Below are 27208 nucleotides of genomic sequence, written 5' to 3' on the forward strand. Positions count from 1 at the left end.
TTAAAAAAATTGAGGTGAAAGTCATATAACAAAATTAACCATTTTACAGCATATAATTAATTGGCATTTAGTGCATCCACGATGTCATGCGACCATCATCTCTAATTCCAAAACATTACTGTCACCCCCAAAGGAGACTTTATATCCTCTACTTATGTATCTTATATCCTTCACTCCCATTCTTCCCTTGCTCCAGCTCCTGGCAATAATGAATGTGCATTCTGTCTCTATTTACCTACAGGTATTTACCTATTCTGGGTATTTCATATAAATGGAATCCATATAATGTGCGTGTTTGGCTTCTTTCACTTAATGTTTTTAAAGTTCACCCATGTTGTAGCTTATTTCAGTATTGCACTCCTTTTTTATGGCCAAGTAATATTCCATAGTATGAATATACCACATTTTGTTTATACATTCATGTATTAATGTGTATTTGGGTGGTTTTCACCTTTTGGCTTTTCTGAGTAGTGCTGCTATGAACATTTATGTACAAACATTTGCGTACTTGTTTTCAATTCTTCTGGGTAACACTTGGTCGTGGAATTGCTGGGTCATACGGTGATTCTGTTTAACTTTTTGAGGAACTGGCAAACCATTTTCCATAGTGGCTGTATCATTTTATATTCCTGCTGGCAATATACAAAGGTTCTAGTTTCTGCATACCTTTTCCAATATTTATTATTTTCTGTTTTTTGTTTTTGTTTTTCCTTGATTGTAGACATGTAGTGGGTGTGAACTGGTATCTGTCTCATTGTGATTTTGATTTGCATTTTCCTAAGACTAGTGATGTTGAGCACCTTTTCATGTGCTTGTTGGCCGTGTGTCTATCTGTTGATAGTTGTCTATCTTTGATACACAAAAATTTGAATTTTGATGAAGTCAAATTTATCCATTTTTTTTCCTTTTGTTGGTTACGGTTTTTGTTATATCTAAAAATCCATTGCCATATCTGAGGTTATGAAGCTCTGTCCCTGTTGTTTTCTATGAGATTCCAGCTCTTCCAGGAAGCATGCCCACCCTGGCCAAGCAGGTCGGGGTTTATCCCGACATATGCTTGCCTGGGCATGGAGTTCCTGCAGCCACACCCAAGTGATGCAGTCATTGCCTGGCTCTCCTCCATTCCGCCACTTTAATCAATGGAATGCAGACCTGGTGCCCAAGCCGACCTTCTGAACTTTTTATGTAGTCCCTCCTGAGGCATGGGGGTGTTTCCTGTGAGGGAGCATGGAGAGGGGCAGGTGGCATCATTATGTTCTTGATTAAGCTTGCTTTTGTTGACCATTCTGTCCCTAGAGCATAGCCCAGATCTGGCCCAGGTACTCAGTAAACGGTTGTTGAATGAGTAAAAAGAGGAAAGGTAGGATCTGAGAACTTGGGAGTGGAATATGCTCTCAGATGTAAAAATCTCTCACGGCCCAGGGACAGAGGGCAAAATGCTCTGTGTAGGCTCTTGCTGAAAGAGCACAGTGCTGGGTACAGAGCAGGCTGTCCACAGATACACTGCAGGCTAGGAAAGGTGGCTAGGATTAACACCTGCCTGTAGGCCAAGCTTTTTTTTTTTTTTTTTAGCCTCCTGACATTCTATTTGAAAGAAATGATTTGATCTTCAGTATATCTGATTTCATGTAACAATGAACTATGTTGTCACCATCATCCATAGCATGTTACTATCCTATTGGGCTGATTTATGACTTTTTTTTAAGCCATTGATGGTGTCTGTCTTGATGGGTGTAACCTCCAGGAGAATCATGTGTACCTAACCAAGGGCATAAACAGTTGGAGATTAAAGGATAATACATAATAATAGTAGTTGGATGATAAATGGTGGACACAGTGATTATGAGAAGTATGTTACCAAGGTTGAGGCTCAGACACTTAATGGGAGGAGCCAATAACATGAAAAGAAGGCAGGTGCCAAGGAGAGCCAGACTCTTCCCCAGCTCTGGGAGCAGCTGAGTCCAAACTGTGCCAAGTACCCTGCCTGATACTGCTCACCGGCAGCACAGGATGTCCCTGCTCCCTCGTTGGATGGCATCTACATTAGTTACAGTTTTCAAAGACTGCATCTAAGGTAGGACAGTTCACTGCCAGAAAAAAATTTGTAAATCTAAATGTAATCATGCATTTGATCGGGGGGGATACAGGTGGAAGGAGAGAGGGCACATGACAGTTGTAGGTAGGCAAACTATAACAGCGAAATCCTTCCCTTACATTTAACTGATTATTACTATACGCTGCATACATAACACAAACAAAACTGAATATAAATCACAAGCTCAACTATGTGCACAGCAGCTCATAGGTATATGAGCCATAAGATTAATGATTGCCATTTTTATCTTGCTTTCTGCTTTTACAATGTTCTTTCTCTAGCTATGAATGCTTTAGACAAGAAATTGGATTTTATTGATAAAATCCTTATTCAGAAGTATCTACATAGAGCTTCTCAGCTATAAATATTAATTAATTGGGTCGCTAGTACCCATAATGCAACTTTGTTCTGACCCATGTGCCCTATGAACTAGATATTTTTTGGATTCAATTTTCTTAAAACCAACTGTCAGCATCATGTGATGGAGGAGATGAAAAATGAAAATGAGCAGCCCTGCTGTGCAGGTGGGTGACCTGTGGGAGAGAGTCTGCCTGGTAGGATTTTTACACGAACCATCAGACACAGACCAATTGATTAGATCATCTCATACCCGCCACCAACTAGGCTCAAGAGACTAATTAGAGAGAGTACTGCCTGCGCAGGCACCCCATTGACACCTAATTTGCTCAGCCAAAGCCTTTGGGGAAAATGTATTATCTCTGCAGCTGCACTTCATGCATTTCTGATTTGAGGCATAAGCAAGGAGTGCTTCATCACTCTTTTGAGTAAACTGAATGTAGAAGCCCTTAAGTGCTAAATGCAAGCAAACAGACCCAAATTAAAAATGGGCCAGGCTCTTTCTAATTCCCTCTGTGCTCCCTGTTCAGTCTCTGTGTGTACACACACATGCAGTTTACACGCCGGCGGGACAACACAGCCCAGGACCCCAGCTCAAGGTGCTTCCATTGTGATCAGATGGTCTCTCTTTTGCTGGACTATTTCCCACTCTTAACGTTTTGTGTTTGTTTTATTTTTAATTTTTTTTAACCCTGCTGCACTGCCCCGCCACAAAATATTCTTTTTTCTACAGGGAGACTGTGCCCCCTCCCCTCTCCGCTTTTTTTCCCCTCTCTCTAAGCCTTACTGGAGAGATGTGATTATTTTGGCTCCAAATTAAAACAACTGTAGGTTTTCCTTTCATCACCTAAATTGTGAACAGGATATTCACCAGGATGTATGTGAAGCTGCAGGGTAATCCACTTATTTATATTTGAGGGACTTCTTTGTAAAGATGCCTAACAGAAAGGGAAGAAATTTGATGGAAAGCAAGCTACCTCATGGTAGCAGAGCCAGTACAGAATTATAAAATAGTTAACATCTCTTCAAGAAAAACAATGTATATTAGTTGACCACCTTTAGCTTTTATCTGTTGCTAACCTAGAATAAAATTAATTCTAACCTTATTTTTCAAATGTAGAATCCAAAACACTGGTATGTAGGAACATATTTAAAAATACATATATAATCACATGCTTTAAAAAAAGGAAATAAAAATGAAAAGTCCAGACAATATGGAAAAATGAGAGTATGCTGGTGTCAAGTCTAGTGACTATGGGGAATGAATTTCCCTAATGCTGGAATAAAAGAGAAAAAACAAAACAGGACCTGCTATGGTGTGTTCTAGAGCCGACCTCATGATGTCATGCCTTCCTGCTCACATGCTGGATGAATTATTTACCCATGTGTTCTGGTAAATTACAGTTATACTTTTGTTTTTCGTATGTATCTCATTCGTAATAATTTGGTGAAGATTTGGGGGGATCATTTTAGCTGCCTGCTTTTGAAATCAGCTTTCATACTTGGCCTAAACTGGACATTCAGGTAGTAAGAGGATTCCAGTGGCCATTGGAGTGATTATCTTTCTGAAGGTTTATAAAGAGTGGTTGTAGGGGAGGTGTTTGAAAATAGTTTAGAGGGGGAGGGTATAGCTCAAGTGGTAGAGCATATGCTTAGCATGCATGAGGTCCTGCGTTCAATCCCCAGTACCTCCTCCAAAAGTAAATAAATAAGTAAACCTAATAACCCCCCCCAAAATTAAAAGATAAAATGAATTAAAAAAATAGTTTAGAAATCAGGGCCTTAACTAATCCATATAACCATCTATAGAAGGTATTCTGATTTAGTGAAAAATGAAGTCCAGAAAGCTTCTCTTCCCCAAGGACCATATTAACAAGATTTCACATGAAAAATACCCAGGAAAAAAAACAAACTTACTAGGCTGTGCCATTTTGAGTTTGACTTTGCTTTACATACTAAAATAAAACAATCAAACCAATCTTTTGCACCTAATTAATCTTCAGTCAGATTTTGGTACTGTAGAAAATTAAGTCCACAAATAAGGTTGCTAAACCTCAAGCATTGAGGCAACTACAAACCTCTCTGAAGTAAAGATTTCATGTATATATACAAATACATACACATATGACACATATACTTATTGGTGTGTGTATATATATGTGTGTGTATATATATATAGTCAAATTTTATACTGTAGATTTTATAGGAACGGTGAACTCAAAATGGTAAATTTTAAACTTCACACTGATTTCCAAAAGCTTAATTTATTCTTTTTTTTCATGAGTTTAATTATGTTATGATTTGGCTAGAGATACAGGTTTTCTTTAACATCTGAGATCATTGCTTTCCAGTTACTCTGACATTGCATTGAAGCTCCTTGGGGGGTGGGGAGAGATGGGATGAAACAGAAAGAAGTAGAAAATTAGTCAAACCTACTTCTGTAACTTACTTCTGATTTATGATAATCACGCTTCTTCCCCCTACAAGAGAACACATCTTTGAGACCAGCAAGAGAATATTAATTAAAATGAATGCAGAGCTAGTCGGGCTTTGTTTTAAGCTTAACAGAAGGTACATCACTCAAAATAGCCCAAATCCTTTAAGTTGAAAGCTGACTGGTAACATCCATATGGATGCACAATGCACTAATTGCAGTGACTTCGCACATTTTATGCTTCTTGCCAAAGTGGGGATTTTAATTAAAAATTTTTAGGCAAAGATTTAAGTCTAACATTTCAAAACAAAGCATTTCTCATACAAGGAGACCGACTTAACATCATTTTAATCATCATCATTATCAACAAACATTTATTGAAATCCTCACTGAAGACCAGGCATTATATGATGTGTAATTAGCTGTGATTGAAAAGAATCCTCTATTTTAATGGGGTGACTGTTTATGAAATCAGATTTATGTAAATGTAAAACACTGGTCGTATTTTAGACACATGTGGACCAAAGCATGGGAGGATGTCCTGAAGGCCAAAATAAAGTGCAGGGAGAGTACTGATCTAGGTCTTCAAAGGGCCACCAAGACACATTTTAAAGCTTTAAAAAGTCATATACATATATATTCAATCATACATATAATCATTTATATGTAATCATACATTATATATAAAATAATATATAATCATACACATACATATACATATAATCTAAGGTTTGAAATAGCTCATTGACATAGTTTTAATGAAAAAGTTAAGAATAGAAAAGCCTTCACCAAAGTGGCTTATTCATTTCAAGGATTTCATATGTGAAGTTTTATTTGCTCAGCATACCCTTATAACTGATTGGTTCCCAAGTGGGTATAAGTTAATTAAATAGAATTCTGACCCTTTAACCTTCCTTATATATTACAGTCCTACTAAACTATATTTAAATAAACCAGTCACGTAACCCAGCAGTGTGTGCATTTTTTACAACTTAAAGCACATACACACAAATCTCTTAAAACCGCTTCTAAGTATTCAGCAGTCAGAGAAACATGAGGGTTCATGTCTGACTTTAATTAAAAGATCTGAGAGGAGATGCGACTACATTTGGGGTGTTTTTTTTTTTCTTTCAAATTGAAAGTTTTGTAAGTTACTACTGTCCAAAGTTTTGAAGCACAAGAAGTTTTCATGTTAACAGTTTTGAATTCAAAATACATACGATTACTGACAATTTGAATCTGTCTCGTGAATCATCTCATTCAGCAGAAATCTGCAAAGCTGAAATGCATTTCTGGAGAGAAAACTAGATCACATATGATTGGTAAACAGCAAGCAGTGTCAGCATAAACCAGAAATTGTGTTGGTTCATGTGAGAGATTTCTTTGCAATGTCACAGTTTTGAGCCACCAAGTCACAGCAACCATGTGCAAGAGACACAAACACAGTTGCATGCAAGCTGGAGGGTCCCCAGCACTGTACATGCTGCCTATTCACACCACATGCTTCATCTTGGCTTGCTTTGGCCACATGCTCTGTCTGGGAATTGTTTATTGTACAATTCTCCTAGCTCTCTGCACATTTTGTCCTTTCATCCAAAATTCAGTATCCTCAACCCCTGCATCAACCTTCTTTCACCTATAAACTGTGCTAGTACTTTTAGTAGTGTTTTTACAACTTTTGTGAGTGCTGTGTGCTACAGACTGAATGTTTGGGTCCTCTCAAATTCAGATGTTGAAACCTAACCTTCCCAAAGTGATGGTATTTCGAGGCAGAAGCTTTGGGGGAAGATTAGTTCATGAGGGTGGAACCCACATGAATGGAGTTAGTGCTCTTAAAAGAGACCCCAGAGATCTCTCTTGCCCCTGCTGTCATGTTGAGGACACAGCAAGAAGGTGAAGATGGCCCTCACTAGACACCAAATCTGCTGGAGCCTTGATCTGGGACTTCCAAGCCTCAAGAACTGTGAGAAATAAATTTCTGTTGTTTATAAGTCACCCATCTATGGTATTTGGTTACAGCAGCCCAAACATACTAAGACATTACGCTGAATACATTTTGAGTGGTCTGCCCTTTACTCTGTTTCTTTCCATAAGCTGTACAATTTTAACTGTGGTAGCTTGCTAAACACAGGTAGGAACACATATATTATAGAAGAAACACCTACTCCTGTGGGGCACAATCTGATGCTGTCACAAAGTGACAGGTTGTGAACACTACAGCACATCATTTCCACCAGGAAGTGACTGCTGACAGCAAGGAAGGTCCACCAAGGCCATGCTGAGGGATGTGGACACTGGACACCCAGCTAAGCTCCCCACCCACTCTTTCCCATGAAAACAGTGCCGGCGAATGACGAATTACTGAGGGTTGATTCACGGAAGTTAAGACTCAATCAACATGTAAAAGTCATCTGATATGTACTCCCCACGAAGTCCTAATAGGTTATGTTGAAGTATTTTGATACTGGTTATCCCATCATAGAAAGTTGCTATACTTCTCTGATACCCAAGAAGAATTCTGAGAATATGGGATAATTACAGAACACCTGTATCATTATGAGAAATAAATAGCATTTTGTGCACATGTAACATTTTATATCCAAAGTACATTTCCATTTATGCTCCATTTAATGAATGTGCCTGAAAAATAGGACCATAACCTTAAAGGAAAACAGATTTTTATAAATGAGACTTTTTAAAAAGTTCTGATCCTTTTAGTCACCGGTTCAGTGTCTTCTGGCATACCAGCTGTGGGAGGTGTGTTCCACGTGTAAGAGCCTGCGGCATTCACTATGGGAACCACACCCTGCCCAGGGTGGCCAACTGTCCCTGTCTGTCAGGACTGAGCTGGTTTCTAGGATGCGAGACTTGCAGTTTTAAAACCGGGGTAAATCAGGAGTTGTTTACTCATAGGAGCAACAGAATTGATAAGCTGTTATTTCCAAGTTTATTATAAAAACAGAGCCTGCAAGCTTGGCGCTGTACTACGCTAACTAGAATATGCTGATGTTCCAATCTCAGATTGTGAGTCACAAAAGTATTACAAAGGCTCAACATCAGGAATGCCAAATGATTAGATGCTAACTACCATATATACAATAAGCAACAAGTTTATACTGTACAGCACAGGGAACTATATTCAGTATCTTGTAGTAACCTATAATGAAAAAATATGAAAACGATTATATGTATATTCATGTATGACTGAAGCCTTGTGCTGTACACCAGAAATTGACACAACATAGTAAACTGACTATACTTCAGTAAACACATATACACACAAAGAATGGCAAATGATTTAGTGACAAGACAGTAGGAACTGAGCCTAAAACCTCTCTCCTCTCAACCACCCCCCCAAGAAGTTCACTTTCTGCTTGACTCTGTTTTAGGCTTTCCTCCATAAGTTTTCTATTGAGAGCATGGTGGATCACGTTCTGTTCTAATTAAGCTGCTGAATTCAAGACCATCAACTTGCTTCTCACCACAGTTCTTGGTTGTACTTCTGATAAATCTGTCTACTTAAATTCACACATGCCTGTGCAGTCTGGCATGGAGGAGACGGCTAAGGCCACCCTCTCTTAAATGACAAAAAGTGCAAATAGCCCCTGAATCTCTGCGGCCAATGACTTCCCAGCTCAACGAGTAGCGGCAGAACCCAACTGTCAATTGGCCTGCCTATTTCAACTCAGGAAACACTTACGGAGCATCTATTTTTAAGCAAAGCACAACATCTAGCGGGGAAGAGGAGACTACCACAAGGCCGATTAAAGCAAGGTCCCAGCGGTGTTCTCAAGCTGGCTTGAAGTGGCTTGTGAGAGGCCAAGGTTAAAAAATTCAGGAATTTTGGAAGCTGTTATTAAACACAGCCACCCTTGACACTGGCAATGAAAGGAGGCATGGGATACAGACAGTCGACCAGTCAAGGCTTTTCTGCTCTCTTTCTGGCGAGCTAGCTGTTTGTCATTCACCAGCACACCACTCTGTCCATGGAAGCCTCAAGAGTTTGGAAGGGGATGATGGTCAGGACAATGACAACTTCTAAGTCAAAATGAAAACCGGAAGTGTTATTCTAGAGGAGCCAATGCAGGGAAGAAGAACTGGGCTTTGAAAAAGAAATAAAAGTTTAATGTGTAGAAAGGAGGAAGGAGGGCATTCTTGACTGGCCTAGGGCTCTGGGGAGCAGGGAGTGGCCATTGAGGCAGGCACGGATTTGGACGTCAGGGAACAGAAGCAGGGGAAGCTGACAGGGTGGGCGAGGGTGGTGGAGTCGAAGGCCTTACATGCCTGGCTTAGGATTTGGGGCTTTTGAGCCGGGGAGTCCCCAGGGCAGTGCCCAACCCAGGGGCAGTTGTGTGCTCTCCACCCAAATGAGGTCTCAGCTGCTTCTGTGAAATGTGTGGGTAAACAGTTGTCTTTCTCAGGATGCCAGCAAGTCAGATAGTGCAGCAGGTTCTTCAGTTGACTTGTGACTGCCCACAAAGCACCAGGTTTTGTAGCACTTCACGTGGAAAGGTCTTACTCTGCCCGTGAGAAATACCCAAAGTGTCCTGGACTAATGATGACAGAGAAACTAAGTGTCTTCCCAAGGGCTGCAATTCTTAAAATGCAACCCATGGGGATAATTCGGACATTTTCATGCACCAGAAAGATGCCTTAGGTCCTTGATAAATGGTCTGTTCACTGGGGTTTTTATATTTATCTATGCATTTAAAAGAAAAAGGAAAAAGATATGTACTATTTCTCAGTTTTACTACTTTGCTGTCTTTCATAGCTCAGACATGATTTACTGTTTTTGATTAGCACACAACCTCAGACAGAATTTCAAACTGCAGCATTTAGAATTCTGAAATACTGTCAAATCTTTTAAAGAGCAACTGCAATAAATTAGAGAATGTCACCATGGCACGTCTTGGTTCACTGTGGTTGCATGTCGTGGACTTGGAGTTTCAGCCCATTAAAAATGTGAAGCCTGTAATGTCTGATGAATAAGACATTCACATCAACACAACTGGCTTCCTCCTGGTAGAAAACAATTAAAGTGCCAACAGCTCAGTGGTTTAGTGGCAGAGCAAAGAACAGTGGTTGCAGGCCTGAGGTCAGTCTCTCACTTCCATTGGCAACAGAGTTGGAGAATGCAGTGACAGGAGCCAACACACACCAGGCTCATGGGATTAAGGGATGCTTCATGCCTTTTTAATGTCCGCTTGTGGCCGACTGAAACAAAAGCACTAATGGAGTCGAGTGAATCAAGCTCTTATTGTGAGAGACAATACACTACCCTGTCGCCTTGTCCCAAGCCAGAATCCCACCCACAAAGTGGGAAGTCGGGAATGTGACATTTTCTCTTCCACACCTGTGAGCAGGAGCACACCCCAGAAAGATCTGATTTCCTCTTTACACAGATGCAAAAGAACAAAGTCATGTCTTGTCTGGGTTATGCTGTTTGTTTTCCAGTCTGTTGGCGTTAAAATTGCACTCTAAGCACCTATCACGTCTCATGATGCTCTGTTAAGTCCTTTTCAAAAGATCTGACTTTGAACACTGGGGTCATTTGAAGGAAAAAAAAACAGATCTAGAGACTCAGCTGCTTCCCTGTCATGGGGAAAAATCACTAGAGTTCTATCTGAGGCAATAATTAAATATAATGCATACTATATGAAGTATAGAAATGTGAAAATAGAACAAAATAGCCCAGTCAGCTCCATTCAGCTGTTTTGGTTTTGTTCCTTTTTGCAACTCTTCCATTCAGTCGCTCTGCATGAGGTGTCACCCAAGATGAGCCATTTTAAGATGCTAAAATTGAAAAACTTTTGTTTTTTAATTACTAACCTCCTAGGTTTTAGTGCTAGAGTTTATACGGTTCTCATGATCAATTATTGAGCACGTTGGTCCAAGCAGGATATAAAAACCACTCATGCTTGGATTAACACGATAAAGTTAAATCTCACCTCTCTCGGTATTTCCTTATTAAGAAAAATTCTAACAGGTTGATTTTTAGGCACCGATGTATGTCTGGTAAAATGTAAATTAGAACACAACAACTTTTTCTTTTGCTCTCTGGGATGTAGTGTGCTAAGACTGGCTACAGACTAGAGATGGGTGATTCAGATAAGACATACCTAAAGCAGACAGGTAGAGGGAAATTATTAAGATAAATGGTGTGAAATCAAGCAAAGAAATATTTGTAGAGACGAGAAAACAATGGCAGGAAGAGCTCTGTGTGAGAACAAGCTCCAAGTAAAGCTGCGCAAACACTACCAAATCTGGGGAAAATATGCAATCATGGTCACCGCTCAGAGGACTGTTGTTAAGCGCTGACTGACACACATCAGAGTAATTCCTCTTGACCATAAGTCTTTGCACTTGAAATCTGAACATATGTAGATTTACTTCTGTGTACTAAAGAATTACCTCCAAATTGAATCAATGAATATCAAAGTCATAAAATCAACTTCATTCACTTCTTTCAACCCTTATTCTGTGTGTCTGCTATGTCATATGCAGTTGTATATACTCTAAATACTATGATCACACATTTCCCCAACATTGTATTAACATTTTCTAACATAGAAAAACAGAAGAATCATACAGTGAACATCAGTACACCCACTACAAAGATTCTACAATGAACATCTGATGTGCTTACTTTGTATCATATCTGTTCATCTGCCCATGATTCCATCCATCCATTAATCCTATTATTTCGATGCATTTCAAGGAGAGGTTTATGTGATTTCCTACACTCTTCCTAGATGACAAAAATACAACCAACCACACAAAAACAAAACAAAAAAAACAAAAATCTCACCTAGTCCATTCCTCAAGTTTCCTTTGAGAGGCAGAACCTGGACCCTTCTCTCTGATGAAGGCAACTGCCAATAGGAGAAGCATAAATAGGCATTGTGGATCCTTAAACAGAGATCTAAGGAGATGATGCTCAGACCGTGAAGGGCTAAGTCAACGTCTCTTTGCCCCAATACGATCCCTCACCCTTCCTTTTCTTCTCTATTAAAAGTCATTATCAGAGATGGAACAACATTAATGGAGGATTAAAGGTAAATGGAAATTAATTCCACAGTACCCATTCTTCCTAGTTATATTAAATACCATTAATAATTGCTTTACTTCATATGCTATTTGTATTATTTTATTGTGAAAGTAAAACTTACATGGGCTCCTCATAGCTTTGTCAGCGGCACCGAACTTCTGTTTTTCCTGTTAAGGTAAAAACAGCATTGGCCAAGATTTTGCCATTGTTCTAATACGGCCACCTGTGTTCCCTCTCTTAGAAAGAGTCACAGACAACTCATTGGAGCAGCTGGAGAGGAATTATTGTGCCTCTGGTCCCCAGAGCAACCTTCAAGGCAGGCATTTTTATTTCATCTTATGGCTGAGAAAACTGAAGCTCAGAAATACATGTTAGAAAACTTAAGCCCCACTCCTACTCTCTGGACAAACCTTTGTCTCTCCTATCAATAACAGGGTTTCTTCTTATCATCAGAAAACTAACTCTTATATCTGACTTCACAGGTTGATCGGGCTTCTACGGTCTTACTTTGGCTCTGTCATTTCAGAGTTGCAGTGTTCCAGGACTTGGCCTGGAAGCTGGGCATTCTGATGATTCTTGCTCACTTTCATCTGCCTGGTTAAACCTTATCTAGACTTGTACCCTGTTCATCCCTGGCACATGAATAGCCTGTGCCTTCCTTGCTAGGGGAAAGCCACTTCTGGTTACATGGTGTCTCTGTAACCTGGCTTGGTAGTGCTGAGACCTCAAGGACTACATATCTTTCTTTAGGAGCCAGTTAAGAAGAGAAAAGGAAAATGTGGAGCCAGGGATGAATCATGACTCCTCAGTCTTATTCCAGTCAACACAACGTTGCCATAGCAACCACAGCTAACTGGTCCCTCCACCTTGCTCCTCCCGCTGATCCGCTTGCTGGTTTGGGTGTTCAAGGGAATCTGCACAGAATGGCTGTGGTTCTCTGATCCTCATAATTCACTTTCACATAACTTAATTTTATACCACTTCTTCCCTTGAGCATAAAATAAAGAAACTAAGAATTTAAAAAACAAAATACACAGTATTTTTTTTAACCACAGTTTTCCACTGATCGAATGCTACCAGACCATTCCCCATTTCCTCCTCCTGAAGCTTCCCATGTCCTTTTCCTTCATGCGCCCTTCCCTCAGCAGGCGGACAGACACACACACACGCACACCATCCCAGGGCTACTTGGTGATATTTTTAAAGGCATATTCTTAAGAGAAGTTCTAAACATATAGATATGGGATCCTAAGCATCTTGAAGACTTGTAACCCTTCTACAATTAAGTCAAAGGAGAGGAATTATAGGAGAAACTGGACTTGGAATAATGAAATCAAAGCCTTTTTCATTTATGTTGACATACCTTCCATTTAAATAATAAGGGAGGCTGACTTCCTTTAAAGCACCAAGAAAATAGGATGCTCTATAGAGGTTCGGAGAGGGTAGAAAGAAAATCTTGTGATTGTTTCAGGGGTTTTTGAAGCCTGGTGGCCATGGTGTTGCCAACCCTGGATTGGGAAGTGATCTTCTATAAAGAGCACCAGGAGCTGTGCAAAGGCCAACATGAGAATTCAGTGCCAACAATGAGACCAGACAGCAGAGACCATACCAGGAACTGAGCACAGAGATGGAGGGAGGTGGCTTTGAGGTCTTTTGTGTGGCACAGGCATCCTACATGGATGATACATGGAGGGGACTGAGGAGGAGTTCACCTAGGCTGCAGTTTGCAACCCACTTCAGATCTAGAAGTGTGGGGCTTAATTTCCAGTCAGACATGAGATCAGCTTGTTTCACTCTGATGCTTTCCCTTCCCTCACTTTCTTTTCTTATTGAAGCCCTCACCCCAATGTTCCTTTCCCCCATGCTGACACCCACACAAGGCTCCCATTTGTGTACCAGCCTCATTTTCTGCCCTTGGAAATCTTCCTTGAGTATCTTTGGGGTCACAGCAAATAACAAGGAATGACTTCGACCTTCCCTGGAAATGCTTCACATTATTTCTAAAGTTTGCTAACATTTCTGTGGTGGTCATTAGTGCTATTCACTAATCTCCAGCTCTCTTTCTTCTGGACTCTGGGTGGAATGCCCTTCCCATCTCCCCTGGAAGTTAGGCATGGCTGTTCGACCTGCTCCGACCAATGAAGCGTACATGTCCACGTGGTTGCCTTAAGGGCCAGTATTCCTCTTGCCACGTCTCTGCCGCCTGCCAAGGTGACTGAGGAATCTGAGTAAAATTTAAGTAATAGTATTCTTTGAAATTATAAGCATGAAATGTCGTGTATATCAAAAAGGATCTGGAAAGATACATACCAGCTATTAATAGTGGCTACCTCTGGAAGGAGATCAAGATTTTCTGGAGGTTAGAAATTTTAAAGTTTTATTAGAAGTTCCTGTGTGACTTGAATACTTTCCAGTAAGAAAGTTTTATTACTGGAATTCTATTTTTAGAGTAAATAATTTATTATTTGTATAATGAACACATACATAATGTGATGAATAACTGCTGATCCCATAACTGTGAATTGGTGAGATGGTTAATATTTGGTAATCGCAGTGAAAACCTAAACCTGTCCAGCACTTGACTTAGTTGATCAGCACTGTTTAAACCCTTGTGAAATATCCTTATATTTAAGAGAAAATTGTTCAGAAAAGGAAGAAGTGAAATATGTTTCATGCTTCCCATGGTGTATCAAAATTGAGTTAGTTTGTGATTTGGGGGGTAATGATATCTTTTCAATGCATTAATAATAAGCTGAAGTGATAGGAAAAAAGGCTGTGATATCTAAATAGAAAATAATCATGAATGTCAAATGTTGCTCAATCTCTTTAACTACAAACACGTAAGACACATGTTTCTGGAGGTTCTTTCCTCCTAGAAATTTTTCATGGCTCTTTTATTTTCAGGAGTGTTAACAAGTATGAAATTTCATGTGCATATTTTTCCCACAAAGGGTATAACTAACCCTCAAAGAGAATGTTTTAATTATCACAGATTCTGTGGGGTCAGCAATAGTCCAGATCTTCTGGTATCTAAGTTCAGGCTCTTTCTGTTGCAGAATTTAAAGAGAAAACAAACCCTAAACCACCTTTTGGATTCATGTGATCGCTGAAAGGAAGACCATAGTCAAATGTGTCCCTTTGGCAAAGAACATTAATCCATAAAAATATTTTCCCCCCAAAGAAGGATTCACTCAAAAGCACATTTTCAGACTTTATCATAAACTTGGAAGATAAAGTTTTTGTAATTTGCACATACACAATGAACGGACCATAAGCAGCCATCTAACCTACCTCAGACCCTTCTGTTCCAGAGTAGAGGAAGCTCCTTCTTTTAAATGAGTACATTAAAATGTGGAGAAATTGGAATCCTCCTGCATTGCTGGTGGGGATGTAAAATGATGCAGCCACCTTAATGTTTATAATAGCAGTGTTCTTCATAGTAGCCAAAAAGTAGAAGCAACCCAAATGTCTGTCAGCCTAAGAATGGATAATTAAAATGTGGTATATCCACAGAATGAGTATTACTTTGGGGAAAAAAAAAAAGAAAAGAAAGAAAAAATATAATACTGATGCATGCTGCAACTGGATGAATCTTGAAAACATTATGCTAAGTGAATGAAGCCAGTCACAAAAGGCCACATACTGTATGATTCCATTTATGTGAAATGTCCAGAATTTCAAATCCACAGAGACAGAGCATAGATTAGTGGTTGTCTGGGGCTATGGGGATGTAGGGAAATGGAAATAGGAAATGACTGCTAATAGTATGTGGTTTCTTTTTAGAATGATGAAAATATTCTGGAATTAGATTGTGGGGATGTTTACAAAACTCTGAATATACTAAAAAACTACAGAACTGCACACTTTAAATGGGTGACTTTTATGGTGTGTTTAATATATCTCAATGAAGTTGTAAAAATAAAAGAATTCTATGTTCTTTCCAGGTATAAAGTCTAATACCATAATTCCTGATGTAAGTTGCCCACTTTATAATAACGAAGATGATGACAATGACACACTGGTGGTTGTACAGAAGTAAAATACTAGAGGAATTTGTACTAATGCAAAGTGGTTCTTTTTAGTGAGTGTATTTTCTCTTTATATTATTATGGGGTATGTTCTCTTTATATTAGGTACTTATACTGTTTTTGAATTTGTATACTGAACGTATGTTATTTCTGTAATCAGAAAAAAAAAGCTAAGTTATCTGAGTTTTTAAAAAAAGTTTTAAAGTAGGAGCTCTGGAAGAGAGATCAGTAGGGGCTATTGCTGAGTAAGGTGGAACTGAGTTGGGCTTTAAAGGGTGGGTGGAACTGGACAGAGAAAGGCCAAGGGAAGGGCGACAGTCTTCTAAATAGTTCTTTTATTTCTAGCATCATTGCTTACCTTCTCTGGGCTCTGAGGCTGGAGACAGATCTGTCTTACTGACTGCTGAGTCCCTAGGGTCTAAGATGTGTCTGAACTGTAGGAGTGCTCAGTAAACATTAATTGGATCCATGAACAAATATCTGTTGTTAGAATCCTTTCCCTAAAATAGAGAAGACAAGTGGGGCTACCACTTGCAACATGTGTGTCTTTGTGCAGATTAGAAAAAGGGGCCCCCTTCTTCTAGGCTGACGCAGCTCCTCTCTAGCACTTGTGTCTGGGAGTGAGTTCACCCATGACCTGCCCCAGTCCTGCAGCCTGACCAGCCTCCCTTGTGATGGGCCCATCCTGAGCTGCAAACAGGATAAAGTCCATGCTTCTGGGGCTGGCCGTCAAAGCCCTTCTCAATTTGACCCCAACATTCCTGTCCCATCATAAACATTTACAAACACTTACTCTGTGCTGAAGTCATCGTAATCTGATCCTTCCATGTGTTGGCTCCCAATACTGCCTTCATCCCACCAGTTCAGTGATTTTAAGCCAAACACCTACCATTTAATAAAGATGAGCCTCTGCTAACAGTGCTCTCAGTGACTGTCCAGGACCCGCCCTCTTGTCTTCGCATGCTCCCATTCCGACTCTCCTTCTATCTGACTCTTGACTCCTTCCTCATTTGAAGCTCTATTCCTATTCATGTGATTTAGAGCTGGATTTTAGTATGAGGTAGGAACAGTAGCTTCTGACTCTCAACTTTCCCTTCTTTTGATCTTGTCTTCACTCCCTTTGGACAATTTCCCTGGCCCCTTTGGACAGTAATCGTCAGCCTGTCTCTTCAGCCCTCTTCAGATGGAATCAGTACTTTCCTCTTTGATCAAAGTTTATGAAACCTTGATCATATCATGTTATGTTGCTTCCTTACATATTTCCACCTTTTAGCTTTTGGAACTTCTAAAGGAAGGAACTGTATCATCTCTTAGGCACTTAGCACTGTGTCTTTCACTATGAATTAAACATGGAGGCAGAATCTGATCTGAGCAGAGCAAGTGGGACTTTTGGGGTAGATTCTAGTAGGATGGAGTCACACTGTGAAACAGGCTTGACATCTAAACGGAAGAGATGACATAATGAAAACAGCATTTCGGAAGACTTATTATGTGTCACTGTTCAGGGTGGAGGGGAACAAGGTGGGGCTCGTAGTCATAGCAAGCACTCAATAAAATGTTTGCTGTTTGACTGGTTGAGCCCAGAGACTCTCTTACGGAAACACAGGTGTGAGGTGAGAGAACAGAGAAAAGGGCAGACGTTCAAGAGACCGTTCAAAGCAGATGGGCAAGCCCTGGAAGCCGACAGGAGATGCAGACAAAAGGAGCGCCAGAGCCACAGCGAGCAGAGTGGGACCAAGTGGGACCACGGGAATGGAAAAGCTGGGACGGGAAGCCGACTGGTAAGGGGAGAAGAACCCAGCTTTGAATGCACTGAGTTGCAGTGGCTGGTCTGTGTGCACATGTGTGCTTCTGTGACTGTGAAGTAAGGCACGTCTGTGACACAAACCTTGTGCTGTTCCAACAAGTCCTCCCTCTCACTATGCACCACCCCTGCCCTGGGTTTAGTTTTCAGCCAATAAAAACAAGATTCCCCATAAAATTAATAGAAACAATCTGCTTTTTCCTTGACATAGAGAAGATTTTTCTTAATTACTTTATTTTTTTGTCCTTTGAATCTTATATCCTGCAGCTTGATTAAATCCCTTCGAAGTCAACCAAGCATTAGAGGTCTGTGGCATGAAGCTCCAGGCTCGTGTTTACTTGTCCCATGTAAACAGATTTTCCTTGGAAGGCTGAACTTCAGCTAGGGTAAGGAGTGCATGCTTTCCCTCTCTGGTGCCACATTTATTCCTCATTATTTTCAAGGAACCAAGGTCTGGTTAAAATGTTAAGAAAAACGGAGTCTCTCACAGACATAGAAAAAAAACTTACGGTTGGCGGGGGAAGGCAGGATGGAGGGATAAATAGGGAGTTCGGGATTTGCAGGTACTAAGTACTATATACAAAATACATCAACAGCAGGGTCCTACTGTAGAGCACAGGGAACTATATTCAGTACCTTGTTACAGTCTATAATGAAGAAGAATATGAAAAGAAACATATATATATATATATATACACACACACACACATATACATATATAACGGAATCACTATGCTGTACACCAGAAACTAACACAATACTGTGAACTGACTATACCTCAATAAAAAAATAAAAAACCAAACCAAAACAAAAACCCCGAGTCTGGATAATCTCTCATTGTGAGTCAGGTTTTCTAATATGAATCTCTTGCATTTGGATAGGTCTTTTCTTTTTTTAAAAAGGGCTTTCCTCTTATTCTCTCAAATTCTCACAAAAGGAGGTGTGTCAGGCAATACAGTCCCCATCTGGAAAAGTATTCCCTGATATGAACTGAGACATTAAGGAATTTTCCAGATGATCTAGCTCGTAAGGGTCAGAGATAGGCCCCAACTGTAAGATGACATTCTCTCCACTCTATCAAGCTTCCTCCCCCTAAGCCCCTGAAGGCAAAATGTCAAAATACTTCTCAGCGATGGGAAAAGTTGAGAGAAAAGTGGGACAGAGGCTGCAGAAAATGGGGTGCTAGGGCCTTACAGTAGACCTGACTCACCTTCCTTTAGGCACTTTACTCCTGGAGGCTACACGTGGCCAAGACCTAAATGTGTGCCACCCGAGAGCTTCATGGGAAGCTTCGCTTCTGTCTCCAATCCCTCTGGCTTCCCAGCAAGGATGGAATCTGTTGCCAGAGAGCACAGACCAAAAGCTGAGCTGATAGGAGTGAGTGGATGGATGCCTGGCCCTCTCTACAGGTAGGATTACCTTTTTCTGACGTCCAAAAATGATCTGAAGGGATGCAGGTTTTCCTGTTTGTCTTAATAGTCTGTTCTCCTACTGACAGCCCATAACCTTCTGTCTAAAGCCTACAGTCACCTCAGGCCCAATGACAATGGCTTTATTACCGAAGGGAGCTCCTCATTGTAAAAGTTACAAATAAGCAAAAAGGCACTTAAACTTACCCACAGTTCTATGTGAGCAAGAGAGAAAGACTGTTAACATTTTGCTTATAAATTTCCATCTTCTTTTTATGCGTATACATATGAGTGTACTTCAGTTACTGAAATGGGGCTGGACTATACAGAGCGGTTTTGCAACCTACTCTTTTCACTTAGTGATAGCACAGAGAGTATTTCAGTATGTCATTAAATGCTACTTTAATGACTACTTAATAGCCATGGCATGAGCTGCATTAGTATTAAACTTTTCATCAAAACTAGAGAGTAAACTCCTTGAAGACAGGAGTGATGTGAATTTGTAATGTATTTTGCATCCCAAGCATCTAGCAAAACTTCTTTCATGATAAACATTGATGGTGTTTACTCAGTGAGGGGAACATCTGAGTTAATCATGCGGTTATGCTTCAGTACCTCAGCTGACAGGGCAATCTGGAAACTGTGGATTCATTACAAATGATCCCGTGACGTATTTAACCCAGGGTCCATGAGCTCCTTCTGTGTGAGTGCAACGAAAAAAATTCAAGGCTAGAAAGTTGTGTATTTAATGGCAATGTTGGATGTCATTAATTTCTCAACTGTATAATTCTAAATCCCAGTAAGAACACTGAACTCTTGCCCCAGCTTCTTGCGTGCTAGATCAGCAGCAAGGACAGGAATTAATAAAGTTGCAAAGAGTAATCATGTGCTTATGTAAGAAATCCAGTAAGTTCTGCACCCACCGGAGTTTAGCGAGGCACTTTGGCATAGGCCCAGCTACAGAGATTTGCAGAAGTCCTGTGTCCTTGGTGGCTACTGATTAGCGTTTGGATAAAACTCAATGTTTAGCATAACTGAGGGGAAAGTGGTTTTGCCTACTTGTCCATTAGTAACACTAAAAAAATAAAATAATAAAACCAACCCTCTTAAAGGTACAGAGATTAAACATTCCACGCATTTGCTCAGCACGTCTAGGATTGGAATCTGATCATTCTGAGTCAACAGTCTTCAACCATTTTGGCTTGACTGCTTCATAAATGTTTATGTTAAACTATGTACTCTCCTGCACATCTTAAAGCTGAAAACGAATATTTTGATCATAAATGTAATAGCAGCAAAGAATGTAACGTTTGCCTTATTAAAAATATTGACATTTTAAAATAAAGATTTTACATAAATCTTTAAAACTGGTCCAGTGTAATGTAAGTAAGTATATTTGATCTATCATCTTCTGTTTTCAAAGTACATGATTCTATTATTCACAGTTGGAAATTTTACATCATATTTTTTTCTCCTGTAGTACTTCGATCCCAGTTCCCAATAGAATTTTATCCTAATCTAATATAAATTCCTATTAGAATTTATTTACCATTCTATAATACTCCATAGAATAAATATATACAGGAATTTTAATTTAAAAACTTTCCCAAGACAAACTGAGCAAAGTGACAAAATATTATAAAATTGAAAATAAGCATTAAACATAAAACTAAACTTTTATTGGAAATGCATCTCTTAATGAGGTAGGTAAGGGTGGCCTCCCTTCTCCCCAAGTTATTTAGCTGACACATCCCTAGAAGCATACTATTTATTATTAGAATGAGTCTTGGGTCTTTTATTAGAAGAGGCTTTCTGGGCACCTATAAGTGGATCTACCCCTTTGCTTGTTACGTGGAGGTTTGTACAACTCAGGACAATTCTACAAGGCAAGGCTGGGGTGGATTAGAGGATGCTTTCATTGGTAATGGGGAGGAAGGGCTGCTGGGAAAGAAGAAGCAGCAGGTGTTCTCAAGAAGACGAATTTTAGAACAGAGGGGAAATTAGGAAAGAGTCTGAGTATACAGGGGTACATTCATCCTAGTTTGAAGACTACAGAAATAAGGTATGATCCATGGTTTATAGGTGCTCATAATTTGCTGGGGGAGACACATAAATTAACAAAAATAAAATTTAATGTGAGTGCAACAAACAGTAAGGCACAAGGTCCAAGAGGAAGAACCACGACCTCTTCCTGAAGAAGTGAAAAAACGCTTCTTAAAGGACTGAGCCTGAGAAAATAAGGAAGGAGGCATTTCCATGCACAGGGAGACAGGTCTAGGGAGTGGGAGTGGGAGGCGTGGTTAGCACCCGAGTGTCTCCATGGCTGGAGCACTGAGTGGCTTGGAGGAACAGGTGGAAAGGTCAGGCAGGGCCAGACTGTGTAGGCTCTGTATTCGTTACTTCACTCTCTAGCCAAGGGGACCCACTAAAACATTTCTAAGCAGGGACTCACTGATCAGATTGGAGTTTTGAAGAAAAAAAAAAAAAACACCTCTCTTGGCAGTGAGGAAGATGGATGGAGGTGGGGGACAGGAGTGGGAGTAACTTGAAGCAGAGAAACAACTTAGGAAGCAGATGAGGGATAAAGAGGGCCTCAATTAAGGCTAGAAGACAGTATGGGAAAAGAGAAAATGGATTTTAAGATAATATTTAGAAGGGACTGACGGGTCTTGGTGGATCACGCAACATCTGGTTATGAAACAGGGCAGGAAGGAGGGTATAGTTTGGTGGTAGAGGGCATGCTTTGCATGCACGAAGTCCTGGGTTCAGTTCCCAGTGCCCCCATTAAATAAATAAGCAGGCCTAATTACACCTCCCCCCAAAATAAAATAAGTATGAGAGTATTAAAAAAAAAAACCAGGGCACATCATGGAGGACACTTTCTAGTTAGACAACTACATTGATGATTATATAATTAATGGATAGGAAAGATACAGAATCTTCCTTTGAAGGTAGTTCTCACTGTTTCACTCATGTTTGTTTCTACACCACCTAAAAGATATTAGTGAATACATAAATAAAATTATCAATGCATTTGACCTCATGAATTCCAAACTCAATAAGATGGTACCTCTAAGCAGGTTTTAAATTTTATGATAAAATTTGTGGACTGCATGTAACTGACCCTTAATAATAAATGACAATCTAAAATCTAGTCCAGTTGTTGAAAATAATAGTACACATTAAAAAAAATATACTTTAGAAGACTAAACACATCATCCAATTGGAAATGAAGTAGTCAAATATTAAAATTATTAGCAGTTTGGCCTAAAATTATATAGTGTCAAGAAAGTTAGTTCCATGGGTCATTACGAGTTTTACATTATAAAAGAGACTATAAAGTGGCATTTTAAAAAAACTCAAAAAATGTGTTGTATTTACTCATGTAACAACACTAGTCATGGTAAATAGGGAGATAAAGCCTGTTTCAGTCGGAAAACCACTTTAAAAAATAAAAGACTGCTGGTGGGAATGCAGTTTGGTGCAGCCACTATGGAAAACAGTGTGGAGATTCCTCAAAAGACTAGGAATAGACTTACCATATGACCCAGGAATCCCACTCCTGGGCTTGTACCCAGAAGGAAATCTACTTCAGGATGACACCTGCACCCCAATGTTCATAGCAGCACTATTTACAATAGCCAAAACATGGAAACAGCCTAAATGTCCATCAACAGGTGACTGGATAAAGAAGAGGTGGTATATTTATACAATGGAATACTACTCAGCCATAAAAACTGACAACATAACGCCATTTGCAGCAACATGGATGATCCTAGAGAATGTCATTCTAAGTGAAGTAAGCCAGAAAGAGAAAGAAAAATACCATATGAGATCGCTCATATGTGGAATCTAAAAAACAAAAACAAAAAAACAAACAAAGAAAAACAAAGCATAAATACAGGACAGAAATAGACTCATGGACAGAGAATACAGACTTGTGGTTACCAGGGGGGTAGAGGGTGGGAAGGGATAGACTGGGATTTCAAAATTGTAGAATAGATAAACAAGATTACACTGTATAGCACAGGGAAATATACACAAAATGTTATGATAAATCACAGAGAAAAAAATGTGACAATGAGTGTGTATATGTCCATGAATGACTGAAAAATTGTGCTGAACACTGGAATTTGACACAACACTGTAAAATGATTATGAATCAATAAAAAATGTAAAAAAAAAATAAAATAAAAATAAAATAAAAGACTTCTGGAAATGGATGGATGGTGATGGTCGCACAACCCTGAATATATTTCATACCACTGAACTGTAAACTTAAAAATGGTTTAAAAGGTAAATTTTATGTTACGTGTATTTTACCACAACAAACATTTTTGGAAAACAACTGAATTGAAAACAAGAAATCAAAAACAAGCTATAAAAATATATTTGGTTATAATATAGTAACTTAAAATAATTTTCCCTTTTAATTTGGTATACTCTTCATTATAAAAAAAATCAAGTACAAGCAAACTAAAATTATATTTAACTAACTAATCAATTTTCACTAAAGTGAAATGACTTCATTGTGTCTCTGCACTCAAAAACCATCTTCCTATGTGGATGGTACCAAGGTGTCTAATATTGTAGTCTTTAAACTACATTAAATATTGTTTTAAGATGAGAAAACCTGCAATTTTACAATGTATTTTATCTGTTATGCATGCACACACACACACAGTCATTTATTTCTGCCATCATCAGAACTAAAGGGTCAATTCTGATGCAGTGAATTACTTACTATACTGAAACAATAAAATACTTAAAAGCAAAATTTTTCTATGCAAAATTAAAACATAAGTATGTAATTTTTAAAAGAGCCCCAAATCCAGCACTTTGGGGAGAAACATGCCAAACTGAGCATTTATCATTATTTTTAGACTGATGATGAAATTTAGACTCTGGTCCCTTCTGTATCTGTGAACTCAAAGGGAACAACTTATCATAGCATCACTATTTGACCTCTAAGGAACAGCTCATGTCATCACAGAGCAAAAGTGTTGGCGAACATTTATCTAGATGAAAGACCACAAGCAGTTAACCTGCTCAGCAGAGGCAGTGCAACCAGGCAACAGGATAATGACCTCTATCCAAATGTGGAAGGTACATCAATTTAATACCCTGACAGCTTGACAAAAGATGATGGCAGCTCAGCAGGAAAACATTAGCCATGATAACGCAGGGTACTGTATGTGAAAAGAATGAATTATAAAGCACAATGCTATTTGGGCCGAGTAGGGATTTTTTTTTTTAACCAACTTTATATTTAGGACGGTAGTCATTCCTAAAACCTCCTTCCATTCACTTCTACCTGAAAAAGGCAGTGTGGATTAAATTGATAGCTTAAACACAAGTCGAGTTTCCCAACCAACCCAGGAGATGCTGCACATCATTTCTGGCAGGCTTGTTATTGTCTCAGAGCAGAAAAACCTGGGTGTTGATAAATTGGTCTAACCCATTTGAAAAGAGAGGTAACTCAGATATGTGAGGATGGGACCAGGCTTAGTGTGTGTGTTATTCTGTTTTATTTTGAAAAGGAGAATGTATTTGGCACATGTTACGGTGCTTTGGATCTTTAGCTATAAAATCTGCACACTGCAAATTCAGTTTAAAAAGTAATTTAATTTTCAAATAGTAGCATGATCATGCTTGTATGTTTATTCAAGGACCTTTACTCTGCGACAGGGTTTCAGTCTGTGAGGTTTTCTCTGCACATGGCAGGCAGCTGTCAGAACCAGTGTGAGGGGTGAAAGGGCAGCCCGGCTGCTCTGTTAAATCACGGGGTTCCATCAACATCTCAGAATTCCTGCCGAGTGGGAGCTGGGAGACCACAGATTAGAGTACACTGGAGTGTGTATATTAGGTCACTCAGTGTCTATCAAAGCAGTATCACGCCGGTGAGCTGTACAATAGATTTTACTATGTTCTGTTCAAAGAAAATATAAGGAAAGTGGACATGTGTGTAGCAGACCACAGCCGAACACTGAATTTTTCTTGTCTTTAAATGGACAGATTTATTATCCACAAGATGAACGAAGAATAGGGGCACGATCAATGGCTTTGGAAATCATGCAAAGCTGGTGGTTTTATTCCGTTCTTGGAAATGACTGTTCAGCAGATGCATGAAGAAGCAGATAGAGTCCCCGGCCCTGCACAGTCAAAGGGCTGGAATCAAGGCCCAGCACGACCCGGAGCTAGGTAACAGCTGTGGCCTTGGACCATGAACATGTTCTGCTATCCTGGATGGTCACTTCACCTCGGTTACATAAAACTTCAGCATCCTCTTTTGTAAATTTAAAATAACAAGACCTGTCTTATCTACCTCTCAAAATGGGTAAACAAACTAACAAAAATTCCTAGATGAAAAAGGCCTTTTTTAAAAATTGAAAGGAGTGCAGCATGATGGTATGTGTGGTATTTGAGAAACATTTGAGAAATGGAATGTAACTTATATTAATGTATATTTGGAATACATATAAAAATAGAAAATATCTACTACTTCAGTGTTTGTTGTTTTTCTTATTAACAGACTAAAATATATGTCGCCCAAGGAATCCTGTAGTCTTTAACAAGATAATGAATATAATATGATTAGCACCATGCCTGACAAGTGAAATTTTAAAAAGCTTAAACATTTTGTTTACTATTTTATTTTTCAATTATGACTTCTGTAAGAGCCTTTTTGCCTGTGCAAAGCATATCCCTGAATTTATATTAACGATAGCCAACACTAACAAAATGTTTACCACGAGCCAGGCACTGTTCTAACCACTTTACAAAAGTTAATTTATCTCACTCACATGACTGTATATAAAGTGGCCCCAATGATCAGTTCTTAGGGTGGATCACCATCTTACAGAAAACATCAGGCTCTGCATATGATCTCCTTTTCGGTTTAAATACATTTTCTAATCTTGTAAAATGTGAACAAGCCAACCACCTTCTACAAAACAACTTCATTTCATACCCTATGAATCAGACACTACTCTTTCCACATTTTTTTTTTTTCAGATGAGACTACTATGCCCCAAGAAATTAAGCGAATTCCACAGCGACCAACTGGCAGACTCAGGAGTCATACCCAAGTAGCCTGGCTCTTAACACACTGTACTTACTGCCTCTTTGCATAAGAAGGGCCCAGAGACCCCATTACCTGGGGCAACTTCATGATGCCCCCTTGGCCCATACAGGAATCCAAAACCCAGACACCAGGTGGAGACCTAATTAGTTTTCCACAAAATAGCTCAAAATGCATTGTTGCACTGAGACTGGGCTCACATTGGAGCCATGGCCCTGTTTATATTATAGCAATAGCTGGGCAGTTATAGCAACAGCTGTTTCAGTGTGAATGTAGCAAAGGCCACCATGTCAAAAATTCACTTCCCAGGTAGGGGGGAGCTGAAGAGACGCCTAATGGCCTTATGTCCACATTCACCAGTTGAACCACAACCTGAAATCTACTTCTAACACTTGCCACTCTGAATGCAGAAAACATACTCTATGATGAGACAAATGTTGGGGGGATTGTCTTTTTTGAAAATTGGAAATATTTTTCCTCCTTATTTGGAAATAAGTCCTTGAAGAAAATCTTTAAAAGATGGTAAAGAAATTCTTAGATTGAATTCCATTTTGCCTGTGTGTTACTGGTTGACAAAAGAAAGTGTGAGATACAAATAGGCATATATATAGCTGCATGTAACAGCTTTGCAGCTTTCCCTTCAATAAATTCAGAGACCGTCTTTGTATCCAGTGACCTTTTAGGGAGAATTTAAAATCAAAAATCAAAAGACACAGTACAATTTGTCTATACCAAAGGCTCCAATTATAATTCTCAGCTTCATCTTTTATGGTTACTTCTCAAAATTCAGCTTAGGTGGCAAGAAGTGAAAAATAGTCCTCTTTTCTGAATAATACCCTCAAGTGAAGTGAGGATCTCAGTGCTTCTTTTCCAGGCTCTGGGGCTGGATACCCTCTTTGGTGACTGGTTCTGTAATGGGTTTCACTGGCAGGTCCAGGAGCACAGAGGCTGC

General features: G+C 39.4%; 1 protein-coding gene and 1 long non-coding RNA gene across 12 annotated transcripts in view; one reads left to right on the plus strand and one right to left on the minus strand.

Moving 5' to 3' along the window:
• LOC116281296 (uncharacterized) overlaps positions 1 to 25650 on the plus strand; it is a 34365-nt gene extending 8715 nt beyond the window's left edge. For 2 of the 3 annotated variants that reach the window (XR_012074514.1, XR_012074513.1), the window contains 5 exons: positions 15879 to 16015; positions 17569 to 17743; positions 18034 to 18152; positions 18987 to 19175; positions 22853 to 23898. This is a non-coding gene — a long non-coding RNA (uncharacterized lncRNA). Of the gene's footprint in view, positions 1 to 15878; positions 16016 to 17568; positions 17744 to 18033; positions 18153 to 18986; positions 19176 to 22852; positions 23899 to 25190 lie in introns of those variants that run through there. The other variant, XR_012074515.1, reaches the window with a different exon arrangement.
• CDK14 (cyclin dependent kinase 14) overlaps positions 1 to 27208 on the minus strand; it is a 566062-nt gene that overhangs the window by 4483 nt on the left and 534371 nt on the right. The window contains exon 14 of one of the 9 annotated variants that reach the window (XR_012074504.1): positions 4902 to 4932. The exons of 6 other annotated variants lie outside the window; for them this stretch is intronic. The gene's annotated coding sequence lies outside the window, so the exon portion shown is untranslated. Of the gene's footprint in view, positions 1 to 4777; positions 4829 to 4888; positions 4933 to 27208 lie in introns of those variants that run through there. 2 more of the 9 variants (XR_012074505.1, XM_072965032.1) reach the window with 2 other exon arrangements.

The sequence above is a fragment of the Vicugna pacos genome, chromosome 7 (genome assembly GCF_048564905.1).
Source record: "Vicugna pacos chromosome 7, VicPac4, whole genome shotgun sequence".
Classification (NCBI taxonomy): Eukaryota; Metazoa; Chordata; class Mammalia; order Artiodactyla; family Camelidae; genus Vicugna; species Vicugna pacos.